Raw genomic sequence first — 26,897 nt, forward strand, 5'->3', positions numbered from 1 at the left:
ATCTAATGAAACACGTCTGAAGTTTTGACACAATCGTTAAAAGAAAACTGCAGGGAAGGTGTTCTGTCGGCGTGTGCTTTCATTTTCTTTCACCTCCTATATACCTTGCCAAGTGTCACTTTTGCTGCAAAGTGGTTTTATATTCATCTGGGATACCACAATACTTGCCCGTAACCTATTGTTCTAGAGAAAGCGCTATTCTGCTTTAACCCTTGTGCTTGTCATCGGATGTCTGGCGTACATTACTGAACAACCTGCATCAAGGGATAACGTATAGGCAAGCTAACACAGCGTGCGCTACCAGTGGAGCAGCCTCCTTTAAGACCTTTCCGAAAGTCCTTGCAATAGTATAACGCTATAAAGAAACAGGTTACTGGAGATGGACTATTATTGTTTTATATTGTTTCAAACTCAACCTCAACCAACTTCACCTGTGGAACATTTTAAGTCCGGTGGCTCTTAAATTGTTGTCTTTATGCATGCCCCTGTGTAATATAATCATAATGAGTATTCACATAGATGTGGTACTGATGGTTTAGTCCTTTTATTACCGTTTTAGAACGATTTCTCAAGCGCGTAGCTGTTAACCATTTGTGTGTGCCGTAGCCGTTCACACCAAGTTGACCACAGGAGTCTTCTCCATGTAGAAGGCGTGGGAATGTGGAAATTATGTGCTACCAAAGGCTTAGAGGTGGAAGGTTAATCAGATATCTGGCATTTACCTTTATATAAACCTGGGAGAACAATGGAGTAAGCAAAATACTTTAACCAGCCTTTGTTTTATGCATACACGTAAGAATGGTATTAGTTGGAATCTGGCTTGCTTGTGTATTTATTAATCACCAGTGTATTATTAACGTCACTGGAGGATTTATTTCCTTATGAATATTTCATTAAATACTTCCCTCCTGTTAACAGGAGCTGCCACATTCCAGGTTACCCTCAATCCTAATCCCTATACCTATATGTGACCGATATGTCCCACTGAGGCAGATGGGGTTGTAGAGTCGGAGCCCTCAATAACAATAACTCAAAAAAAGCTGGACTTTTTTTTTTTTTTTTTTTTTTTACTAATAATGGTGTCTTTCAGTGCAGGACTGGATTCTGGTTCTACCGCCTTTAATGCACGTATATGTTTATACAGGATGAAATAGATGAGCTGCGTGAGCCATAACGAGAGTTACGTGCATTTTCTAGTTGGTAAAATATCTGTCCTGTGTGAGCCGTGTATTTTATTTGTTCCTCTGGGTACAATTGCTTTGTTCCGAGTACATTCTGCTTGTTTAAGCCATGGCTGTCACTGCAGGCCGATCTGCTCCTCAGGAACTCTTCTCAAGGTTTTGTTGAGTCTTTTACCTCGGCGACAGGATATTAACCTTCAGTGAGGCAATTTACCTCATACTCCTTTGTTAGGGATACGCTTTTTGAGTCCTCATGCGCTGTTTGCCTCAAAAAAAAATAATAAAAAAATAAAATTATATATATATATATATATATATATATATATATATATATATATATATATATATATATATATAATATGCTCCTAGTGAATGTGATTGCAGATATTGGATTGTAGCTTTTGGGTAGGAGGTTTGAAGTTATAACCGTATTTGTTGTATAAAGGGTCACTTTGGGGGTGAAAATCCAATACATATTTCCCCTCGTCTTGGCTATTTGAACAAGGTTCTGTGTACTGATTTTAAGATATTTTAAGACTGATTAGGAATATTACGTTAAGCATTCTTTATTGTGGAAGCCAACGACTGTAAAGCATTGCACATCACATACACTATTTTATAGGGATGTATTCTATCACTTGTATGTATTTCCATTGTGAAAGGTTGATAGATTTTTACTTGATGATAATAGTAAGAATGATACTACTAATGTAGTATGAGTGTGTATCAAAGGCTGCCACGTCTTCAGTGGCATGTGCCAACCAGGAAAGAATTTTGAGAGCTGATGAAGGAAAGCAACAGCGTGTCTTGGGCGTTGTGCCGTTAGTAATGTGTGTGTTGTGTGTTGTATTGACTGGACATGTGTCTGGGTAAATAAAATAAAAAAAAACAACCCACTACCCACCACATTAATCTGTAGTACTATTATCTATATCTATATTACCTCCGTTGACACTATCTCTGCATGGCTGGCCTACTGTTCATATGTTGGGTTTTTCTGGGAACACAGAGAATATCTGAGGACCACTTGTACAGCTTTCTGCCACCTCAGACACCCCTTTAGAAGGTATAGCATATTAGTCCGCATGCGTGCCGTGCCTTATAGAGCACTAAAAGCAGATCTGCACTCAAAACCAAAAACTAGTACATTCAACAGGCTATTGTATTTTGCCCTGTCTGGGGCGTGTGGAAAGGGTAAACAATTTACCCTTTGTTTTACGTAAGAGAACACAACCCAGGCTTATTCGGCTTTTATGGTGGCACAAGCTAATTTGAAGTTTTCTGTTTTTGCCAGCGTTGCTGATCGAAATATGGAGTTTACAACCCTAAAGAACCAGTTCCAAGCCTGGGCTGCTCAGCTTTCCACAAATAACCCAATGTTTTCTACAAAATGTCACATTGTTTCTGTGATCTTTGCGTGAAAATAGTGCTTGTATGTTATGGAAACAAGCAAATATTGTGGAATTTTAAGAGCACCCCAGTTTGGTCATAAAAGTTGCTACTATAGTTAACAGGCATCTATACCATACACAAGTTGCTCTTCAGTCCTGAGAATGCTCTTTACTTTTCACTCTCTGGCAAACAAGTCAATGTAGAGTGCCACGAGCTGAAGAACATTTAAAGGGATCCTGTCTCCTAACTCTTGGGAAAGCTCAGATAAAAAAGCGCACCCACACAATATACTTGCAGAAGTAATAGAAAATGTATAGAACAAAAGTTAAAAAGGTCATCCGTTAGTCTTCACAATCTCATTTTATATTCTACGTAGGCCGGTTGCACAGTTGGTTGCTTGTACAAAGAATGCAGATCTATACTGTGCATAGTATTTGCGGCATGTCACGCCGATGCCCTATACATTTCAGTGATGGGCCGCTGGGAAGTGCTTGATTGGATAAAACAAGCAGTATTCGGCTTAGAAGCATGGCGTGGTACATTTTGTAGGTTACTTTCTGAGGTTGCATAATGTTGTGTGCATCCTTCCCTAGCAGCCTGGTTCACTATAAGATCTATAAATGTAAGCCTATTTACATGGACATTACCACAGCGAGAAATCGCTATTAACATAAGCGATCATGTCTGCGAGCACCTGACCACTTGTGCAAATTATTATGCACACCCAAAGAAGCCTTTCTTTCTTTCTTTCCAAGGAGCTTGCCAGAATAAGTATTTTACCATGCCGTGTCTAAGAAGATTAATATGGAATTATTTACTGCTTACAGGTAGGGTTTTGTCACAGTACTGAAACATATACAGCACACACTGTGAAATACTTTCAGTGCTTTCTCATATCCCAAGTTAAAAATGCATGAAAGAGCTGCTGCAGAGATAGACAAGCCATTTTTAGGTAATTGGGTTCAGTGCATCACAATGGAAAACTAGCAACAAAAAGATTAAACAGTCATTGGCGTAAATGGAGTTCTGTTAAATTAAGATTATTTCAAGTTGACTGTATAATTTATTTCTTAAATACTTTCCTGTGTTATATCCCTTAGCACACTGGTGATCTTGGTAAAGCAACAGCATGGCAACCTGTATACTCTCATGTAGGGCACGGTGGTACAATACAGGCATTACACCATTGTCATTTCTCCAAATTATACACTTGATGGGTTTATCAAACAAATGTAATTGTGTTTACAGATTAAACACATACACAAACACTGTAAACATTTAATTTAGTTATAATGCAAATTTAATATTTAAATCTTAACTTTAAATTGAAGGGTTCTCAGCATGTGAAGTGTTGGAGAGAGTTCAGGACAGGTTAATTCAGTATTTCCAATAGAAATCCCAAGACAGTACTGCAAACGATAAAATAGCCCCCAGTAACGACGTAGACCTCCAAAATGAGTATAGTGTTCACATTTAATAGGATAAGTACATCAAGGGTGAGACATATGAGTGGAGTTTGAACCGTTGTGTGTGATATTCATTTAAAATAATGTATTGATTTATATGTAGATCCCCTGCTCTTAAGGATTTGTTTTTAGTTTTCTTTCATGGAAATATCCAGCTTGGTTACATGTCACTCTGGGATTTCCAGCTGCTTTAAGGGTCTGGTACAGATCATTAGTTTAAGAGATCTTTATTGGTTCTAAAGACAAGCCCTAAAAAAATCTCCCTTGATCAGCTGTTTGCTAAAACGGAATCAATTTTTTCTTATTTAAAACAAAGAAGCCGTGGGGTGTTTGTATTGAATAAAGAACCCCTGACCAATGTACCAAAGGCTAGTTGTGTTACCGCTATCGTTGCTTTAAACTATTGTAACATTAACATTGCTGTGGCAATGGAAAGACCGTATCACACCTTCTTTCTGTGTATTGCCATAGAGTGGGCTAGGTAGTAGGTAGCGGAAGCAATGCATTCAGCAGCGGGCTTTGAATTTGTAGGGGAGGAATCATTTGCCAGAGGTCTTGCCATAAGGAAAGGCAAGCAGTTAAACCGCTTCAGTGTCGGATTAACCGTAATAGTGCTGCACCGCTGAATAAATACACCTGTGCCTTTTTCACCCCTCCTTGCATGCATTGTTTCTATGGCACATAATTAGACATTTCTTGTGGAAAGGAGGAACCAGAGAACGAACAGGTTTAAGCTGGAAGTGTATCTTGTGACATTTTGAGGTCCCGGTGCCCGAGGTTGGTTGCCCCTTTTCTGTGCCCTTTGATAATTATTAGGCCCTGTGAAAGGTACGCAGGTTCCACCAAAGATCTACCTTTCATAGAAGAAATCGCAAAAGGTTTCCTTTGATTCTGTGCATTAAACCTATGAACACAGAAAGAATGCCATGGTCTTTGCAGCTTCTTTTCAGTCTGACATTTCCTTCTGCGTGGCCCAGGACAGATCTCATTATTGTATTCGTTCAACAATAAAAAAAACAGCTTTTACTATTCTTCATTTAATGCTTAAATGAAAACATTGAAGACTAGAGTATCCAAAAGAGTACTTTGCGTATACCCTAGTGTACAGGTCTACTGAATAGGCTTCTGTTAATAATACATGAGTCTGTCCATGTGTAGATGCTCATGAAAAGCTGGAAGCATGCATTTGTCTGCAATGGTTGAAATGGAAATCTGTGATTTGTAGCACACGCTTATGGTTGTGGGTTATGATGCTTCTGTAAATGGGATTTATTAAACATACCAAATCCTTGCATGTTCACAATATTTATGGTAAAACCTGGGAATTTTGGAGTGTAACTTCACCAGTCAGGTACACATCTGTCAAGTTGTTTCCAACAATTTGAGATAAAGTATTTCCTGCTTGCTCACTTGCGGCCTAATATATCCCACCCACTCCCAGAGGTGCCATGATAACAAGATTATCGGTGTTATTCACTTCAACTGTCAGTGGTCATACTGTATGGCTCATCTGTATCTACCTTGGTACCTGATAAAATCCTCTCTTCATCCCTGTTCTTCATCAAATGTCGTATCTCCTGTTGATTGTAAAACCTTTGGCGATGTATCTAGCAACCTGACATTATATTATTTATATGTGTGTATATATGTATATATACTGTATATATGTATGTCTACAAATGTACTTCCTTAGTATAAATTATTTACAAGTTGCAGTGTACTTATACCTTTTTTCATATTTGTAGCGTCACGCATAAATTTTTGTTTAATGTTGATCTGTATGGTCCAAGTCCTCCCTTGGTTCCCATATACTATATAATTGTGCCCAGCCGTGTTTTTGTGTGTGTATTCATACTTGACACATTTCTTTCACATGCCTTTTGAAGATCAGTTGTTTCTTTTCTAAGGAAATGGTGTATTTAATGTTCTCTTTTCTAGAGAGCCTGCCACAGATTTGCAATGCAATGCACTGCTGTGCCGCTTCTCTATCAACTAAAGTGTTATTTTCACTTGAACGCTTCAGTGGTCTCATTTCCGAAAGTTCTTTTTTGGACCCTATTGGAAATTCTGTACAGCTCTCTGTACAGGGGTGTGAAGCTTGAGAGGGGCCTTAGACGACCACAGCTTCATAGGGTGCCTATAACGGCCTGTTGTCAGAAGTGATTGCTTAAAATGCTGTTGATTTGTACTGGAAATCAATGTGTACATGGGGAGGGCGTCGGGAAGATGTAATGTTCAATGTTGATCCAAGCAGCACAAATAGAACAATCCGTAAGGGTTCCTGAAAGACACTGGTTCTATATACTTAGTCAATAAGCTGAGTGATGAGTGAGCTTGCTCGAGTGTACCGAGAACCTGGCTGCCACTTTAAAACAAAGCTGCTGGAACCCGTGATGACTGCGCAGCTTATGTTGGATAATCCCTTTGGCCGGGGCTGAATTTTAGGGCTTCCTGAGCTCTAAACCTTAAGTTGTTCTCTCCTGAGACCAGAATGTCCTGTATTATTCGTTGCCCCCTACGTGTTCACTGCCTACCATACATTCTTAAAGGGACACTGCCGTACAGTACTAAACTGCACCTCATAACTTAACCTTCATGTTGGTCTCCGCTCATACTTTTTGTTTCCTTACCTGTGGAATTTTTCTTTTAATTCTTTGTGTTCTAATGTTCTAGAATACTATATCCAAACAACTTTCTTCAGTCCTCTTTTATGAGTTGTGTTTGAATGCAGGATGTTTAATTAGATTTTACATTTCACTATACTGTATCTTGTTGGTTTCTAAAATGTAAACAATGACTTATAGCCTTTGCTACTACCTTATATTGATCTCTATTGACATATCAATTTTTCTTTCCAAAGAATACTGGCTCCCAAAGTTTTCTGTCTCCTAAATAGTACATACATTTTTTCAGCCCAGTGTATTTGTGCATATCCATTCTTTGTCAAATTACCGTGTTGTCCCGATTATGGACCACATAGATCAATTATGGGCATACCTGGGAACTTCTTAGCCGGAGCCTTCCCTTGTGGGACACGGCAAGGGCGGTCCCGCTGTCGTCGGTGGGCGGTCCCGCTGTTGTCACGGGAAACACCCCTATTTAAAGGGGACATGGGCAGGGAGCAGGTCAAACCCAGAGAGTTCCCAGGTATGATTATGGGGCTACAATACTTTTATAGCCTTTTTAAGGCCTCCATTAATTAATCATGCACCAATGCATTATGATGCCTCAGTGCATCATGATGCCTCCAACTAAGGCTCCATTATGAATTAATTTGCGGACTTTAAAAGGGCTTCAAGGTTGGGACCACATAGAAAGGCAAGCCCTTTATGATTAGAGCTTGCTTTTTAAAAAAACATGGATTGTGTGTTTGTTTTATTTAAGGTAGAAGGCAGCCACCTCCTTACCTAAATTTTAGCCGGAGGAGACTCAACGGTTCGCCTTGTCAGCAGTGCTAGTGTGGCAGAGGGGGCAGTAAGTGGAGGTCACAGGGTGGAACTAGTTTTATCAGCTCGCATTGCCAGGGGACCGCATTACTGACGGACTGCAGAAGCGCTGCATTTCATTGGGCTCAGTCTGTTTGCTCACTGGTAGTGACAGCATAGGAGAGGTAAAAACACCGCTCGCCATCCTCAATGTCTAAACCCCGATTCTAGGCCTTAAATCGGGACAATAGAGTATTTTTCCCCTAGACTCATTGAGTTGGTAATCTGTACTGGCATATGCGGTGTTGATGCAAGCGGCATATGTACACATTGCTACTGGGGAAACATAACTCAGTGTTAAAAGGGGTTTAGTCATTTTCAGCTTATAAAGTTGTATTCCAATAAAATTTTGTTGGGTTGTGCTTTGCTTATTGTTTTAAACATCACTTTCCCCCAGTTGTATAATTAAGGTATGTCTCTGAATGTTCAAGATGGCTGGAGGGAAATAAAGAAATGGAAGAAGGTGAAAATGTACTTAAAAAAAAAATACCTCGTACTGTACGAGAATCGGAGCCTAACTATATATTTTTTTCAAACTTTAATTTTATTTCACACACCATAGAAATATATATCCAAAAATGTTATTGCCTCTGAAGTAACAGAAGGCAAACTGAAAAAGATTTACTTTTCCCTTGCTAGCGTTCACATCTGTTTATGAACATAAAGGCAAAGTAAAGCGAAATAAAATGAATGCTATGTACTCTGAGCATTACACAATTCAGAATAAAAAGTAACAAGGTAGAGCTAAAGGAAGCAGTCCCATCGCCCCCCCCCCCGAAAGTCTTCGCCAATATAAGTGGGGGTAGAAAGGGTTTAGTCTAGAAAAAGCCCATATAACAAATGGGCCCAAACTATTATTTACAGTGTGTTATGGTGCTTGCTTCTAATAACCGCTAATAACAATACCCCATACATTTCTGAGGCTTGTTGCAAATCTCCTCAAGAGCCGAGCAATATTTTAACCTCCTCGTCTGAGTAAAGGAAGTGAAGGTCAGTGGATTGAAATTGCTCTAGCACCTTTGGTCTTTCAAGTGTATAATCAATGTGCGACCCTCGTCTAACATAAAACGAATCCAATTTCTCATTAAAGAGCGGTTTCCTTTATTTTGCGCTGTAAGGCAGTTTATCTTACATTAGGCTGTAGACTGATGTTTGTGGGATACAGTTTCACCACAAAAATGGGTGTTTTATTTTCTACATCAATGCAATACATGCTTGTAACATAGAGTGGCTGCTCAGAAGGTGTCTTTTGATTGCAGATATGTACAGGCAGCTTGTGAGCCTGCTTTGAACTATGTGTGGTGTTCTGTATATGTTCATCTGTCCTCCTATACAGAAGATGGTTGATAGCTGTTCTTTGCAGATAAAACCATGGATTCTGGAACTCTGGGACATTATCTCTGCCCTGCAGATGATCGTCACACATGTACTGATTCATTTAGGAAGTATAGACTTGCATTGAGAAACAGATATTTCAGTGCAGTGGTTACCAACCCAGTCCTCCAGTCCTCAAATCCCTATTGGAATAAAATGTGGTTAATGCTAAAAAACTGGTGTGCGCTTTGAGGACAGGGTTGGCAATAGAGTCTACCTCTTACATGCCAACCCCCACTGCCCTGCAGTATACAGGATGTATAAATTAACAGAAGGAAATCGTTTGCTTAATGAAGCTTATGTATTCCCCATAATGTAGGGAAGTACTTAATAGGTGGTGGTCAGCAACATGTAAAAGTTAACCGTGTCCTGGGAAAAATGGTCGATATGCTTGTTTCAAGTGCATTAGGGTAAAACCCCTGGGCAAGGTGTGTAGTTGCTGTTATTTTGCTTCTTTTATAAAGATGCCAGTCAATACCAGTGGCTAGAGCCTGCTTGATTAAAGATGGCTTTTAGCCTCCTTTGGAAATGAGTTTCAGGTCCGACCTGTGTGGGATTGTACCGAGTCTGCCTTGCTCTTTATGCCCTACCTGTAGCTCGTTGTGTCCCCGTCACAGCACAACTCCTAAAGAAATGAAGGAGCTGTTTCACGGATGTCATGCAGCTGCAAGAAATCCCAGCTGTCTCTCTGGTATTAGTACAGATTTAAGTTATTTGGCTGGCACATCAGCGGCACGCTATATGCTGCAGCAGTAGGCTGTAATTTTGCATTTACTTTGCTAGGTGCTAGCAGTAAGGGAACAAATCCCATTTAGTGTGCTATTATCCTGGGCTAAATACCAAAGCTTTCACCTGTTACCCAAGGTTCTTACTTAAAAACAATATTTCTGCCTTTGCTACTTGTAGACTGGATGAGCTTGTTGGTAGACCAATCTTTACATTCTTGCCACCCTTGATCTGCTCCACTCTTGTGGTGATGTAATTTAAACACTGAAGATAAGCTTTTGAAAGGAAAATATGTTTTAATACTTGACCTTTTACAATAGAAAGCAAACTTACATGGCACTTTATTTTGTGAAAAAGCCCTTGTAAACATGTTTTGGTAAATTGTGAGGAGCTACATCCGTTAGCGCTGTCTTACAGAAGCCTAAGCCCTGGCCAGCTGCCCCTTGCGCTCTACAGAAGAGACTGAGCAGAGTAGATGACTTCCCTTAAATCTGGCTGTTTGGGAGTTAATAGCAAGATAATGGAACCTGGATAATCTGTAATAAATCCGTGGCTGGTAATCTGTCTGAATATTGTGCTCACACAACACAAGCATTAATAAACCTACGGGAGGGATTTCTTTGCCTGACAGCTTCATACAGTGCTTATGTTGGTTTATGTCTAAAGGACCATTAATTTGAATGTGACAATCCCGTATAAAGTAAAGTTAACATGGAACTATGCCAAGCACTGGGTGGTGTGGTTATAAACCTGGTATTTATATGTGCTATAAATTCAGTGTATTAAAACTAATCATAGCTTGGCCTATTTGTTTGGCCATCAATGCAATTATTTCCCCTCATGGAAGCTCAGGTGGCAGGGGAATCATTAAGTTCTCTTCCTTCTCCTAATTGGCCCTTAATGGAGCTACCTGAACCAATCAGCAGCAATCAGCAACCTAGCAAAATACCAGAGATAAGCTAATGGAGAGGACTTTGTGGAGAGATAGCTGTTCTCACTGGAAAAATATAAGGTGACGTACATATATTATTTTTAATAATTATTTTTAATCTGTAAAATGCTGGGTTTGGCAATAGTTACTGATCATCTTTAAGGTGAAAAGTGATAATATATTGAAGTAGTGGCCTATTTAGCCAGTTCCTCTTTGTTTTTTCTCCTTTTTAGAACAGAAGTTGGCACGTGGTGATTTTTTTCATTCTAGAATGGTTTAACCTTGTGTATTTTCTTGGTATATAATCACATGCTTTTAAAGATTCACACCTGCATTTAAATTTAGAAATCAGCAGAACTCCACTCAAAATAGATTAGTTTTGGTTTCTGCCAGATCTGTTAAAAATCAGATTCTGTCGTCTGCATGCCGTTTTTATTTCGCGATGCACCCAGATACAGAAGTCATGTGTTAGCGTTAAAAATGGTTACCATAATAACAAAAACAAATCAAGGAGATGTGAATGCAGGGAAATAGATTGCATTTCAGCATGAATTTAGCCATAACATTTGATCTGGGAGTGGATTCTTTTTTTATTATTATTATTAATTGATATATCACTAGCTGAGCTGTGTGTTGGTCTGTTTCTGAAGCCTTAAATGGGGACGGGAAATGGACAAGAGGTAATGAGATATGTTCTCCAGCAGTGGAGGCAGGTTCAGGAGACACGGATGGTAGAATAAGTCACCATGCGAGGTGAAAGTTGGCAGGTTACATGTCTGTACCAGGTCGCAATTTGCTGTAGCTCTGGGTCAATTCTGTTCATTGCTTTGTGTGCTTTAACCCTTTAGGCCTATGTCTGTATTGATTTTAACTCCAGCAGTCGTTTAAAGCAGCTAATACAGTAATATTTTTCACAGGGGTTTCGTACTTATCCGGCAAGCAATCAAAAAATGTGAGATTTTGTCTGACCATACAAAGTTTGGTAAATTTATGTACAGAATAGTACATTGTCGGCAGTTGGGACCCATTGATGTTTAATGGGTTAAAAGACACACTTTAGCTGGGGTCGGGTAGGGGTGCAGTAGTTCACGAAAGGAGGAAATGAAGCGTGCCCGCAAATATTTCAGCTCATTTGTTTTTAATCTGAGCTACTGTAAACAGCACAGTGCTTACCCACTCCGAAAGAACAAGGGAAGCTTATATTGCTTCTCCGCTGCTACTTACATTGGCCTTTAGTTAAGCAGTTTATATATTTAAACGTTCAAAATTGTGCTTGGATTAGGACGTCTTTTCACTATTACTTCTGGAATATGAGGTTCACACCCCAGGCCAAGTATATAAATGCTGAGGCATTATCTTGGCCTCCGTCTCCCTGCTTATCTTTGAACCGCATCAAGAAAGGTACTCTCCTCCGGTCATTCTTTAGAAATCACTTTTTGCAGGATAAGAGGATGTGACAGACCAGTTTAATAGAAATATAATTGAAGGTGGAACGCGTGGAAACCTGTTAGATAAAAGAAACACAATTTGTTTCATGTAGGCTTTTAAAAAGGCCTTTGCTTTCAACGGTGGCTCATTGCTTTACATTAAATGTCTCTCCATCACGTTTTAAGTATTGTCTAGGCTGATCGCCGCGTTAAATGCTTTTTTCTTGGATCTAAACAGGATTGTTCTAATTTACATTTTTATCTGTAAATCTGTTTTTATTCCAATTTTTAGTTCCCTTTTTCACTATTGTTTAGGTTAAAGCAAAAACACGTTAAAGCACACATTTGTCAGAGAACCCCTTAATCTCAGCGGGTCCGGTAAGGTGCTATTCCACAAAACATTAATTGCAGTCTGTGGTATACGGGACACATAATCCTGTCCTTTATTCTTTCCTCTGAAGGGTTAATCACGTAAAAACAGCACAGCAACAGCCTATCAGTGCCCTCTTTTGTGTCATATGACAACGAAGTGTTCTGGGATGGAGTTGGGCATTTAGTTGTACTAGAAATTGTTTCTAATGCTGCATTTAGTTATATATTAAATCCAGAATAATAGGTGGGACATCCATTGCTTTTGGGTTCTGAACACTGAACTCCAGCGACGCGGACTTTTCTCAGTAGCTGTTCCACGCATTAAAGCATATTGCTAGTTCCAGGTTGTCTCAGTTCTTACGCCACCCAGCTGACTTTAGCTGCAGCTTAACAGGTTTGGCCTGCCTTTATTGTAACAGGTGGTTGTGTGGACCAAGGGCAGAAACTCGCAATTACCATTGTTATATATACGCTAAATGCCTTTACTTTGAGCCCCTAACTTTTTGCAGCCGATTATAAATGATGAGCGACATACAACAGGGAGCATATAAATAGGTTGGGTCTGACGTCAGTTATGCCTGATTTGCATTGTCTGATTATTTGAAGCGGTGTGTGTGTGTGTGTTTAGCTAAAGCTTGACAGGTGCTAATTTCTTTTACCTACCAAATTGGGCAAGTTATTCCTACATGTAAGGCTGTGTTAAGTGTGTTGGATAGCTCCATTATTGGGTTTGCTGTATTGGCCATTTTGTCCTGGGAGCCCTTATATTTCCCATATTGCTGACAAGCATATGTTTAGAGCTGTCCTGCAGTATGTAGATCTAGCACTGAGTAATGAATTCCCTACTTTCAGTATATACATCCCATCGGCAATCTGTGAAATATGGGTGTCCTGAAAAACATGGCCAATGCGGCAGTCCTATATACGGTATTCATTCTCCCTGGTCTGGAGGCAGTTGACCTGTTACATTAAAACACTGTTCATTCAGGAAGCCCGCAGAACTCTCCAATGTAGAGCGACCAACCAATATGGAAGCCCTAGGCATTCTAGAATTAATACGTTTGAACTTTTATCATAGAATTATCCTTTACTATCTTCAGTGTTTATCGCAAATGAGTATTGGCTGTGTCTTTACTACACTTTGCCTCTCTTTCAATCAATTTATTTTATGGCAGGTTATATGACTTGATAGCATAATTGTTTAATAGATCATTGCAAATGTATTTATGGGCATAAGAGCAAAGACAGATGCTAGCCATTTAAATTTGATTGCAGCTTTAAAATGTAACTTCCTCGCAGTACTGATTTTGCTTTCTTAGCTTTGCAGAAAAGTTACACACTTACAGATTTTCCATGTTCTGATATGGGAACATTTTCTTTCATGCTTTTATGCACTGTGTATTTTTTTAAAGCTGTTCTGTCAAGTAAATTCAATTTAGGGTCAATATTTAAGGGAAAACATACTGCTGGGCAAATAAATGGCACGAGTTAAACACCGTTGTAACGCAGCCATAGTGCTTGACTCAATTATTGAATTGACAATCGTGGCTTGCACTTTTTTTCATAATATGAAAAATGGGGCAGTTCGACAGCTCCTACCCCCCAAACATGACTATGCATGCAGTGTTTGTCTTAAAATACCTCATGTGTCGTGACATCACAAGTTGTCATGTGATGTCACTGCACAATTTTTTTCTGGAGCATCTCGGCTTTCATTATAGGTCATGTGATATCACGTTTTATATACTTTTTTTTGGGGGGGGGGAAATGTGTCAATGACAGTTTTTAAGCTCTCTGATTCCACGATAGCAGTGGTTCTTTAAGAATGGGATAGAAAATACTGGATCATCTGCTTTGTTCTATATAAACATTGGGGATATGATAAATTGTTCTACCTGGAAGATTGTATTAATGAACTAATCTTAAGAAGTGCATCTAGAGAGGGTTTTCTTTTGGATCTACATGTGAGATCAACAAATAATAATAATAATAATAAAGAAAATATCAGCAACTTGTATTTTTGCTTTCATGTCCTTTGTGTAATTCTCAGCCCCTGATAAATGTATCAGAATTGCGAGTGCCGTGGTAGATGTGCACGATGAAGCCGGTATAGTGGTCTGTAACAGAGCGTGAAATAGTAGCCATAAAACACTATTACGTAGCAGTGCTTTCATTTGCCGATGTAGACGCACGGTTAAGAATACATGTAAAGGGAGAAAGAAGATTCTATTGGGAATGAATATATGAACATGCCATGGTGCTAGGTAATTACTCGGTATTTATTTATTTATTTTTACCCACAACAGTCTCTTCTAACCAAACGCCTACAAGTTGAGCAGATTCTCGGAATTTGGAAGCTTGTTCCATCATTCAAATTAAAAAATGTAATATATGAAACACTTCCTGGATACAAATTTAGATAACCAGTCGCAGCATTTTCTTTTCTTCAACATGACTGCTCCATTTGTACAGCCTCCCCCAGGTCTCTGCCTTCTCCTCGCAGTGTTTATTTCTGAAACATTATACAGAGAACTGTAGCATTTGGCCTCGGGGCAGCACTTTTTTCCTTGCTAACTCTAGACACAGTATCAAAGATAGAAAAAGACTTTACGTGGGACAGAGGTGGAAATGGGCAGAGAATACCTCCAACTCAGTGGAACCGGCTTCATTGTGTAGTTTAGGTGGTGTATGGCGATGCTGCCATCAAACCTCTTCTACATTGTGTCTTGCAGCGCCCTTCCTAAAACTCGCTCATCTGGCTACTTTGTTGTGCAGAATATAATATACCTGCCTAGTATGATGCAAAGTTCAATCAGCGAGGTTCAAAAACGTGATTATAGAGGCCCATTTTCAGTTTCCTCCAAAGTATACGTCACAAATGCTGTGATATCACATGGCCACTCGTAATGTCGCGTAACGTGAGATGCTTCCGAAAAGTGATGTTCAGCATCACATTACTTGGCTGCCTGTGATATCATGGCATACGGGGCATCTCGGATAAAACACTGCATGTAGAGTGATGTTAGTAGGGAGGAACTGGTGGTGTCTCTTATTACTTTTTTTTAATTATTATTACCCTACACAACTCTGTTCTAGAATATTGTTTTGACCATTATACCTTATTGAATTAATGGAAAAACCCCCTCTGTAAAGTTCAAATGAAATCTGAATGGATGGATTAATGCTACCCGTTCAACTGCATTGTAAATAACCCCGATTGTCAGAGAGGATGATTTCATAATCCGGTTTCCTTATAACTGTGTGGTGCCAAATCACTTTAACCTTTTGGATGCGTTGCTGGCGCCGGTATGTAATGGAATATGCTTATGCAAGGACTTGAGTTTATATTAGAGCGGCCATGAAGAGGAATTTCCTCGTCGGTGTTTACCTATGGCAGTGACACATTTGTAGAGTGATATACAATGCCAGCTTCATTAGCGGGCATTTATAACATTATAATAGACATAATATTATCCATACATTAAGGAGTGTCATTCTGTATGTCCGGGCTGACTTCTCTTCCGCTGCGCCACAGGACAGCACATTCAACTTATTTTGCAAGGACAACACCAGAGGCTTATTAAATATCTTTGTTTAGATTGTGTGATTAGTATTCTTCAGGAAAAAGAGACTTGTGTATTTGCAGTCATCTAATTAAGGTGATGACCTTGTGTGTGTGCAATAAAATCACAATCCCCAATGTTTCTCTTGGCTCTACTTTTACAGGAAGGAGGTGGCGTGTGGAACTTTACCAGGGTTAGCAATGCATATAAAAATGACTCTCTGCAAAACATACTATTTGGGAGACATCTGGTTGTTTGTGTCTCAAGCCTGTTGTGGTAGTGATTTTGCGGGAGCTATATGCATGGAGCAAAGTATTAATGTACAGCATTAACCACATATAATCATATACCAATCATGCACCGCTCTAGTACAGCAATTTCCATGCATTGTGAACAAAAGATACATTATTTTAACAGATTTGCTAACTATCCCCCACGACCTTAGTGAATTATCAGGTTATATATTCTGACATCTCTCCAAGGTAGTTAATAGGCCAACCTGAAGCCCACATCATAAGCGATTGTATCACTGCTTTTGTTGCTGTTCGCCTCTCTCCGGTTTTTATTGCATTTTCTTAGTATTTAGCATCTCAACTGCTCGCTGGGATGTGACTGTATAGCTCTATAACAAAAACCCAGCTTAATGGTGTTATCCATCGGTATAGTGGCAGTGTACAGTAGCTACTTTATATATAGGACTCCAATTATTATACAATACATTTTATTGATATCTATGTAATTGTAAACAAAATGACAATTATTGACATTATTCTGACCACCAAGTTTCAAGCATGACTCACACTGTGCTATGTCGTCTTGTTTGAACACTTGGGTTCCAAATCAAGGCAGTGGTTTGACTTCCTTATTTGCGGCTTCTCTTTCCTTTGCAGTGATACCTTTGCCACGAGGATGCCCTTTGACTCCTAGTTGTCATGTTATAGCCGTCATCTACTAAATGTGTAGATTTGGAGGAGCCATGTGCAGGAATGCTGTTTATATCTGTGTGCGTACCTCTAATCGTCTACATGGCTTCTTCCACAAAGCTAGAGCAGACATTGTTCAAATTATTTATGGGAGTATGCGGGATAACCACCTGAAGTTCACTCATTAACTGAAGTTTGCAGGAGGGTTGCACTTCCAAATTGCAGACCTTGCTATGCATTTATAAAGGGCCAACCCCAGTGAGAATCTTCTACAACATGAACTTGGCTGAGCCTTTATAATGAGATTTTTGACAGTCACCTCACTGATTGAACTTTGCATTATCCCGGGCAGGTATATTATATCCTACAGCTGAAACGTGCAAGGGTCGGCCTTTTATTGAGCGAAAACTACAGGAGTCTACTTCAGTGCATTAGATCCCATGGATGTTTCAGGCAGGCTGGTGGCTCTACAAACACTCCATTAGAGCTCAACTTAGCTTGGGCTTACGGCATACTCTGCAAATGTACTCATATACAACCTTACCTGATCTGCAACTCCAAAGAGTATCAGAGTGCTGACTTTCCTTATGTTTAAATTGTCCGCAAACTACTATCCCTGTCCTTTCTGCGTGTTCACCGCTTTCAGTGCATTTCTGCCTTATTTTATTAAGTCTCGAATATAGTGAAGTCTTTCTCTCCTCTGAGCTGTATAAATATGACTGCTTAATCAGTTAAGGTGAAGGCGTTGCATTAAAATGGAAGGAATTAATGTACTAGCAATTGAGTTAATGCACCTTTCTAAATATTTTATTATTGGAAAAACATCATGTACCACTGCTCGTTCTCCGTTTTCCAGAGATATTCATGAAGGAAGAAAAATGCCCCTTCTTGTTAATATATTGGAGCAAATGGTTCTTCAATAAGCTGCCACCTTCCCTTGATTATTTGTAAAAGTGTCTGCCGTCGAAAGCTGATTGCTTCTCCCTGCACACGGCCCATGTTTGCCTTTGTACAGAATGTGTAATCAGTATAAGGGGAAATGGAAGAGAACTGCATATTTTAGAGAACGTATCATCTTTTTTTCTGGGTATATCTGTATTGATTGGTACTTTTCTGGGTAATTATTTGGAAAGTCTCTACATATTTGGCAGCAATGAATGTATTTTGATTTTATGCTAATGTTTAATGTATTTTAATGCAGTGGCTGGAATGAAGAAACAATCTCTTGGATTTGTCTGCTACAAGTGTGATATACACCATAAGTTGTACCAGGTCCCAAGAATCCAGCTACTCAAAGTGATATATCTTGCGTTCTCATATTGGATTTCATGCAGACCCCCACCTTAAGAAATGCATGTGTCCTGTACTCATAGTATGACTGCCGTTATGTGACAAATATATGTGCTTGAGGTGAATAAATGTTCGGACTTGTAAGAAGGCATAATACATGTAGTTTATAGTTTCTTTTATATTAAAGTAAATTATTAACTTTGATTTATATCTGTGAGAGGGAACTGCAGATGAGCAAGCTCGCTACTCTTGATTCACACCATGAAGTAGCCCTACATGTCATCCCCCTGTTTTTTTTCTTCTTCCCATTCCTTTTTCCATGATGCTTTCTATTTTTTCTTGTGTATTGACCACCAATCATTACATCAGAGAGTTAAAGGGACACTTCAGCCATCATATGTTCCTTTCTTCACCCCTTGCTGTTTTGTGTCGCTTGACCATGTGTCACTCCTGTGGTTCCAGGGTAGAGGATCTTGTAAAAGACCCAGTAGGTACAATGTCTTATTACCTGATAGAAATGCTTTCTGAGCTGCAGAAGCGATTATGTATGCAGAATGAGCTGCAGAACACTTTATGAAAAACCTCTTAGAAATTATCATGCAGAAGATTGGCCTGTCTATTCTAGAAATGTTGTATGGGTTAGGATTAGCATTCTATAGACCCCTTGCCATCATTAGCGCCTCTGACATTCTAAAGGTTAAAACTACACCATGGGGAATGTCCTCACCGAACCTCTTGGCTTTTGAAAGGGAAGAGAGTGAACTATAAAGAGTCCCGAAACACAAGGTAAGGATTAGAAAATTAAACTAATTGGGGAATTTTTTTTTTTCTTTTCAGATTCACCAAATCTTAAAGGAAAGAAAAAATCTATATCTTTTCAGTTAATTACATATTGCACCCAGTGTATTGCACCTCCGTGTCTTTCTATCCATGAACTATAGTAACTAGTTTTACTATTCAAATGGCAAACTGAAAATTAAACTTGGGTTTAAAAAACAAACAATGAAAAAAGGACCCAGAAGACAGCTATATGTGTAGTTTTAATCAACCGTGCTAGAGCTTGCACAAGCTTTACAGAACTTTCGTGTTTTAAATAGGAACGTTACATTTTCTATAACTGAAAAGGAAATGATGGAAATATTAACAAATAAAAAGAAAAAAACACTTTTTAATTGTTTTTCTTGATTCTTCTGGAGTGAATTCTTCAAGTTTTTGAATTGCACCGTTTGTTAGTGGTGGACAATCCCAACTAAACAAACGAAAATGAAACAAACTCTTCTCCCCTCTCCTCTCCCTTCTCTTCCCGTCTCCCCTCTCCCTTCTCTTCCCATCTCTCCTCTCCCTTCCCGTCTCTCCTCTCCCTTCCCCTCTCTTCGCTAGCATTTTTGTTTTAACTATTGAGGTCTATTGTTTTATACATTGGATTGCTGTATATAATGGCCAATACCACCATTATGAACAGCCGCCAGACAGGAATGCATATAGTCAGTTTAGTTGATGCTGTTAGTCCTGGGAGTTTCTAGAGTTTGCCATCATCTTGTGGTCTCTGTATGTGTTGGAAAGGAAGCAATTATTTTATTTTTAGTACTGTAGAAAATAACCATTTGACTGACAGCTCTCTAACACATGGGTAAGGCATTTATTATGTGGCTCTTTGAAATCGCTCTCACCTTGTTTCTGCTATGAAAGTGTATGAAATTGCAATGTGATTTGTTTTTTTAATTCAAAGGTATTTTATTTATTAAAACGTAAGTGATTTCAAAAATAAGCCATCTTACGTATTGTAATACCTCTTTTAAATATGTGCGTATTTAAGTTAGCTTTTTGGGCTACCTATTTAAGTAAAAGGTACCCTGACTTCTGTTCCATTATTTATGCAGAGAAGATTCATAGTGGTAACACAATCCCACATTTCTGTCACTGATGGAAATTTGCACTCGTGACAAGGTAACAACGATAACGTCTAACGTAATTAACAAGCTAGCATCACATGCACCAACCTGGTAACCGCCATGCACATGGCGTGTAAGGAAAAAAAAAAAAGGGAACTTGTCCTGTGATGTTACAAGATAGACTCAATTGTATAGAGGCTTCTTGTGTTTCATGAAGCCACGTTTATACTGATGTTTTGCTGATACAGGTTCCACCATAGTTTGTATGCCTATGTTCATACTTCATACGGATCCTGTGTAAAACCAAATTACATGATCACTGGTGTTCTGTCACCATGTACTTTAGCATGTAAGACCCAAGATACCTTCATGTCATCATTGGTAATATATCATTCTTTGCAGCATTTGTGAGAAAAAGCTGCCCGGACAGTGAAATATATAATTATAGTAATTATTTATATTACAGTAGCACTTTGGAAGGTACCTGGAATATTCATTGGCCTTTTTGGACTGTGTGGTTACAACCTAAATGCTTCATAGGCATTGTAGTTATTGTAACAGGAACAAGGTTTTCTGCAAGGCCTGTGGCTAAAAGAAGCGTAGATTAAGGACTGACTTAGCTCATACAGGGTGACTTTTATTAGAGATCTGTTCAAACACGAAAGGACTAGTAGATGGCTTCAAAACAAATGCAGGGCCCTGACCAACATTTGCACAGGGTTTCAGTGAAAGATAAGTGAGGGTTTACCGACTTGGAAGCAGAGAGGAGAAATATTTGATGATCAAACAAAGCTGTTGGGTGATAAATGTTCTCTATGTAAACACGGTCGTAGTATAGTGTATTTTAAGAATTGATGAATTTAATCTGACATTGGGAATCTGAAGAAGGGCAAATGAATTCCTGTACATTCTCCCTGGATTCCACGCAGTGATTTCGGATTGTTTGTAAGGGCAACATTTCCAATGTGATACTATTACAATGAAATCTAACGCTGGTAGTTCTTTCATTGCGTGTATCAGGGTAGTTTATATGAAACGGTCACAGAGAGCTTAAATATGTTGCATTACAGCTAAAAATCTAACAAGAAAAATACGTCTCGACAAGCTGTAAATATTCATTGTAATTGCTCATAAACATACGACAGAGACTCGTGGCTGGAAAGGGATTATGGGAGTTATTCACAAAGACCATGAATGACTTGCTGTAGCAGGGCATTCATCCACACAACCGGTGATGCCTTCTGCTGTTAGCTTGTAGCATTCAGCTGCTCAGGTATGCTGATGAAATGTCAGATCTTCAAATCACACTCGACTGGTTGACATCATTTATGCTAATTTGCTTTTTAAGTATAATGTGAAGGATTTGCAGCTGAAGCAGGGCTTCTCTTCTCTTAAAGTAACATTTTCTGGTTGTTTAAAGTCAATGAAATTCAGAGCTGGGCATTTTGGACTTGAAGGGTAATCTTAGTGTTTAGTACATGCCCTTCACAGTAAAAGACATATCATAGGTTTCCCATTAGGCTAGCACTGACTTACCTTGCACATTCCTGATGTTCACGTCTCTCCGAGTTAACAAGAAAGGGATTGTCTGTGTACAAACTGATTAGACAATCCATGTGAGAAATATACAGGGCGAATACTTTTTTAGATGACCAAAAATAACCACCCAGAGCATATGTATCAATGCAGTTGTTGCAGCATAGCCATGTTGCACAAGCCTGGTCTTTGATTGCTTTCGGTCCCCATGCGAATATCAGTTGGCCTTGCTCAAAGCATTGTGAGATATACAAGACGTGGATATTTGTGAGAGGTTGATGCTTTATCCCGCTAATGTTATGAGAAGTAATGCATTTTGCATATTTTGTGGCGTGCCTGGACCACCATAATTATTCTGAGCTTTATACACACCTAGGTGTATTCATTGTAAATGTTAGGACTCTTTTGAACCCAGCAAAATGGACAGATGTCTTTAAAATGCAGAAAAATGTTCACATACATTCCAAATTTCTATTTAAGCAAAGAAATTCAAATGATGTGTACATGGGCAGTATATCTGCCGTTAACCCTTTGCCTATCCAAGGGGTGAGCAGATTAATGCCCAGAAATATCTACGCATTCACGCTTATGACGCTAACATTTCTCTTTCGAGCACTTGTTGTAATTTCCGGTATGATTTATAAGGTTCATTCAGGCAGAGATGCTTTTAATTTATATACAGCTATATTTCTTACTAAAATACGGTTTTCACTAATGGAAAAACATCTAGCTTGTGCATATGTTGTGTAACATAGAGTATATATGAGTTTGTAATTGTGAACAATATCATTTGCCTAAACATTACAAAGCTATGCTATGATTTTGTGGAGTAGACGTTAAATGGTTAACCACGTTTAGCTTCCCATTTAGGATCTAATATTTCTGCAGCATTTAAAGCCAGAGGAAGGTTCTTTATTTGCGTGTCAGTGTGATTGTCGGCAGTCGGCGTCGTGCTCCGCACCTGCTGAGTTTTCAGTGGGGAGGTGTAACCGAGCCGCTGTCGTCAGCCTCTAGTGGCCAGGTGTCAAAACTGGAGCTTGCTGATAGCAACGAAGGCACAAAGGCAAGTGCTTCTGCGTGGCGTTCTAAATCCTTGCAGTCACAGTGCATTGTGTTACGAGTCTAGCCGCATTGTGTTTCGAGCCGCGTCGCATATTTCCATTACATATCACTAAAGAATTAAGCAAGTGAATGTTTTAACTCCTTGAACGGTTGTTATACGTCCTCTCTTTACTAAAGGTGGTTAATGGAGAAAGCATCCTTCTTCAGCACAGAACTCGGTACGGTTCAAAGGCACCTTAAATGTATCCTTTAAGTCCCAACTGGACCTCTGTTTCTTGTATGATACGCAGTTGGTAAAAATTAAAATGTAAAATACTCTCGTTGTGAGTTCCACCTCACTTTGTTAAGGTTGTGGAAACTTTTAAAAGCGATGAATCTTTCCTGCACATTCTGTACTTTTCTTTGAGAATAATGACTTGTGTATTTAAAGTACCTTCTGCGTGAGGAGCCCCGTAAATTAGCCTATAGGGAGTGCCACCTGGTGATGTGTGATCCCAGACCTGCAGTCACACAGGTAATTACTTCAGTAATGTAGCAAAGCAGCAGATGTGCTCTCCTTACCCACAAGTACTCGTTACTTGGCTACTGCTTGGTAACCAGCTCTTCATGGTGTATGGAAAAATTGTCATTAATTTCAAAGATAGACTGTTGGTGGGAAATACACAATTACCCTCTCAGCTTGTCCTCTCAAGAACCGTAAAAAGATCTATCTGCAAACCCAGAAAAGGTAGCCTTTAATTCCAGGCCACCAACCATTATGTGTGATCCCAATAATAAGAATAACAATAAAAAAAATCAGTAGTTAGTCTTCTTCTCTCCAGTCTTCCATCCTGGAGCACACAATGTGCTGCTATTACATCTACCTGTTCCATACAGCACTCACGGTTCACTCATTGTAGAATCCCTTCCGTCGCGGTAAATAGTTAAGATGTGCCCATAGTTTGAACATTTTCATGATTATACCTTTCGGTTTCATACTCATTTACTTATCTCTTGTTATCTTTACAGAACTAAAATGCAAAAAAAGAGCCTTTAAGATTGCTGTATCTTTATAAGCTTGTCTCCACATTGATTTTGATTTTAAATGGGCTGTTTAAATGGGAAACATTGTCCTATATAAAATCAAAAGTAAATGGAGCACTGATAAACATTGATCAACTGTGTTTATTTTAAGTTATTTGGACTTATATTTCCTAGCTCTGGCCTACACCAAAACCATAGCTAGGACATTTCATGCAAATTTCCCCACGATCCCTCTGCATTTCATTAGTTTGTCGGCCCATGCAGGGCGTTATAACACTATCCCTGGCCTCTAGGAACTGAGCACAAACAAGCAGTTTCTTTGGAAAGCAATGATTACTATTATCTTAGGGCAAGCAATTTAAAATGTGACGTGGCAGCACAATGGTAGCCGTTGTGTACAGCACAAGAGAAAGCGAAGGGTTTTTTTTTGTGTATAGGAAAACAAAATGTGATGAATATGCTATTTATGAGCAATAATAAACCTAGGGGATAATCTGGAGTTCTGTTCGCCATGCAAATTTTATCTCTGCTGCTACTCCTTTCTTGGGGTCTCTACACCGCCACAACCAACTCTAGTTGGAACTGAATGGAAAATTCTTCTTCATCAGCATAATAGCTTAACACGAACAAGCTTGTGCTCTTTTTCTATTGGTATTCTCCCGCAGCTTGATTTTATGACAAACTATTTCTTTAATAAATCTTTTAGTTGGTTCACATTAACTCCTGAGGCTACAGGAATACTACGTTTATGAGAATCTAATATTATTGTAAATGGTCTCTTCAACTCCCAGTAAAACGCTCAAGACACCTGGATGATATTTAATCACTAAGAACTCAGGATTTGCATGTTTTTTCTGTATTATTACATTCAATGGCGACTATATATCATGAGGTCGTATGTCGTTTTAGACCTTGCGTATTATAGGAAAAAAAGTGATTTCTGTGCATTTCTAAAAACATCATCATACACACATGACACGTTGTCCTTATATTTATTTAGTTATCTGGTAGTGTTTATCAAACTCCTTTTCAGATGTCTAGCTTGGCTGTGCAGGGATGATTCTTTCGCTTAGTCTGGGCATTTAATGAAGTCCTGTCAGTGTCCTTCATCCCCCACAGTAATCCAAGCTTGAAACAGCCGTCACTTTGAGGCAGCATTGCAGTCGATACATTGTCTAATGTGGATATACTTATTACAAGAAGGTTATGTTTATTAGAGTGTATTAGAAAGCCTGCTCAAAACGCACAAGGTGAGATGCCAAAGACATTTGTTTAACTGAAAGTATCACTAGTAGCAGTATATGTTTTATATATACGGTATATATATATATATATATATATATATATATATATATATTATACACACACACAATTTTTTATAATCATACTTGCCTTTTCTCCAGACGGTTGTGTTTCCTTCCCATGATGTTTTGACAGTTTTATTTATTTTACATTTCTTTTACAGTGCCCTTTTCCCAGTATGCTTTTACAAAGATTTGTGATAGGACATCAAAGCATAAGTCAGCAATGGCAACACAAGATAAGAAACAATAAATAAAAGGATAAATTGGAGACAGGTGGATAAGGCAGATTTCAGATGGCCATTGGGAAGGGATGGAGTAAACGTTGGGGAAGTGGCAGCTTGGGGAGGACTTGTGCGGAACTAGAAGATAACTAGAGTCACTAGTGAGGAGGGCGAGTAAGGTCAAGAGGAACACATTACGTAATCATTTACATCTGACACTGGTTACTGCGAAACGTACACTCGCAAGACCAAAACATAAAAACTAATGCACAATGGTATTTTGTAACCTTTCCTTGTTCACGCAGGTCCTCTTTTGGTAGTAAACCAAATCTTTTAGACATGATATAGTATACGAGTATCACTCATCAAGTAGGACGTATACAGAGTGTGATGACACTGCATCAGTTGATGGTTGGGATTACACCGGTGTACTTCACTAAATATGAAGAGGTGACTGTTCCTTATTCTTGAGATCAGTAGCAGATCATAAGCAAGCTAATTACCTGATTTAATGGAGGCTGAAAGATCATACGTAGCGAGTGGTGTATTTACCTTGAGTGTTGCTTTAGGCCCGACACAGGGCAGAGCCCCAGCCGCCCCCTCCGCAGTTGGCACCCTGAATGCATTAAAAGGCGATGTGCATCTGAAATGGCGAGTGCACAGCGCCTTTTAGTGCAGTCTATGGAGGCTACCATCCCATTGTGCAGCAGATCATGCTTGATTGCCCCCGCTGTTTTGTAGCAGGGGACTGTCTTTCCCAGCTAGACCTGCCCTCTAGGCTTGGATACACCACGGTAGCATCACTACATCCATATACGTTTCTGATGATAGGGCAAACCTCACCAATAGTTTTAGCAGAAATACACTGAAAATGCTTTGTAAAAAGGTTGTTGGTGATAAGGCCTGATTTTTTTGCCATGGTGCAGTGGCTACTTAAATGCTTGATGTTTATAAGGGGTAACCATTTAAATGGATCGCATTACTCACGTGCACCTAAACCACACTGGTTTCTTCCTGAGAATGAAAATGACTTACTGTCTGGTGTCCTCAGTGGGAGATATGACACTTCTGAAAAGCTTTATGGTTATCTCATGTTGACCGGTATTATTAGCAGAACCTAACATTAGTCTTTAAACTATGTAAATGTCACACAGGCAGTTGGCTAGTTGCCCGTTATCTTTCCCTGCCCCTTGTTTGAACATAAGTATAAAAAATGAGATGCTAGGAGACAGAGTGGCCTGTCACATATGGTCAGCCTACATGGGTTTCCACCAAATTTCAGGCCAGTATCAGGAGGCAAACACCAAAAAATGCTAATAATTTACAGAACATATGGGCAAAATCTAGGTAGCCTGGCTATACATGATTGCCAATAAATAGTGTTATTTTTTCCTATTGGAGTGTTGTGTATTGTAACCATTTTGGTTCCACAGCATATATATCACATATGGCCTTGTATGATGTGCTACCTGTGTGTTTGTCCATAATGTGATTTATATGGTGTCCATGTTTAGCAGGATACCACAAGTTTTTATTTTTTGTCCATAGCAGGGCATTGGCAAGTTGTGTCACCATTCTTGAGACATAACTGTACTAAGAAGAAGAAATCAAAGTAGCCCTATAAAAAAAACAATATTCTAAATAGTTTCTTAAGCAATACATTAGAAGGTTTATGTGTTTTGTAGCTACCACCCCATTTTGCAACCCTAATAACAGATATCTAAGTGTT

At 39.1% G+C, this 26,897-nt stretch overlaps 1 protein-coding gene across 4 annotated transcripts in view; it reads left to right on the plus strand.

The window, feature by feature from the left end:
* MSI2 (musashi RNA binding protein 2) overlaps window positions 1-26,897 on the plus strand; it is a 272,035-nt gene that overhangs the window by 23,649 nt on the left and 221,489 nt on the right. The gene's annotated exons all lie outside the window — the stretch shown is intronic.

The sequence above is a fragment of the Spea bombifrons genome, chromosome 2 (assembly GCF_027358695.1).
Source record: "Spea bombifrons isolate aSpeBom1 chromosome 2, aSpeBom1.2.pri, whole genome shotgun sequence".
NCBI classification, from domain to species: Eukaryota; Metazoa; Chordata; class Amphibia; order Anura; family Pelobatidae; genus Spea; species Spea bombifrons.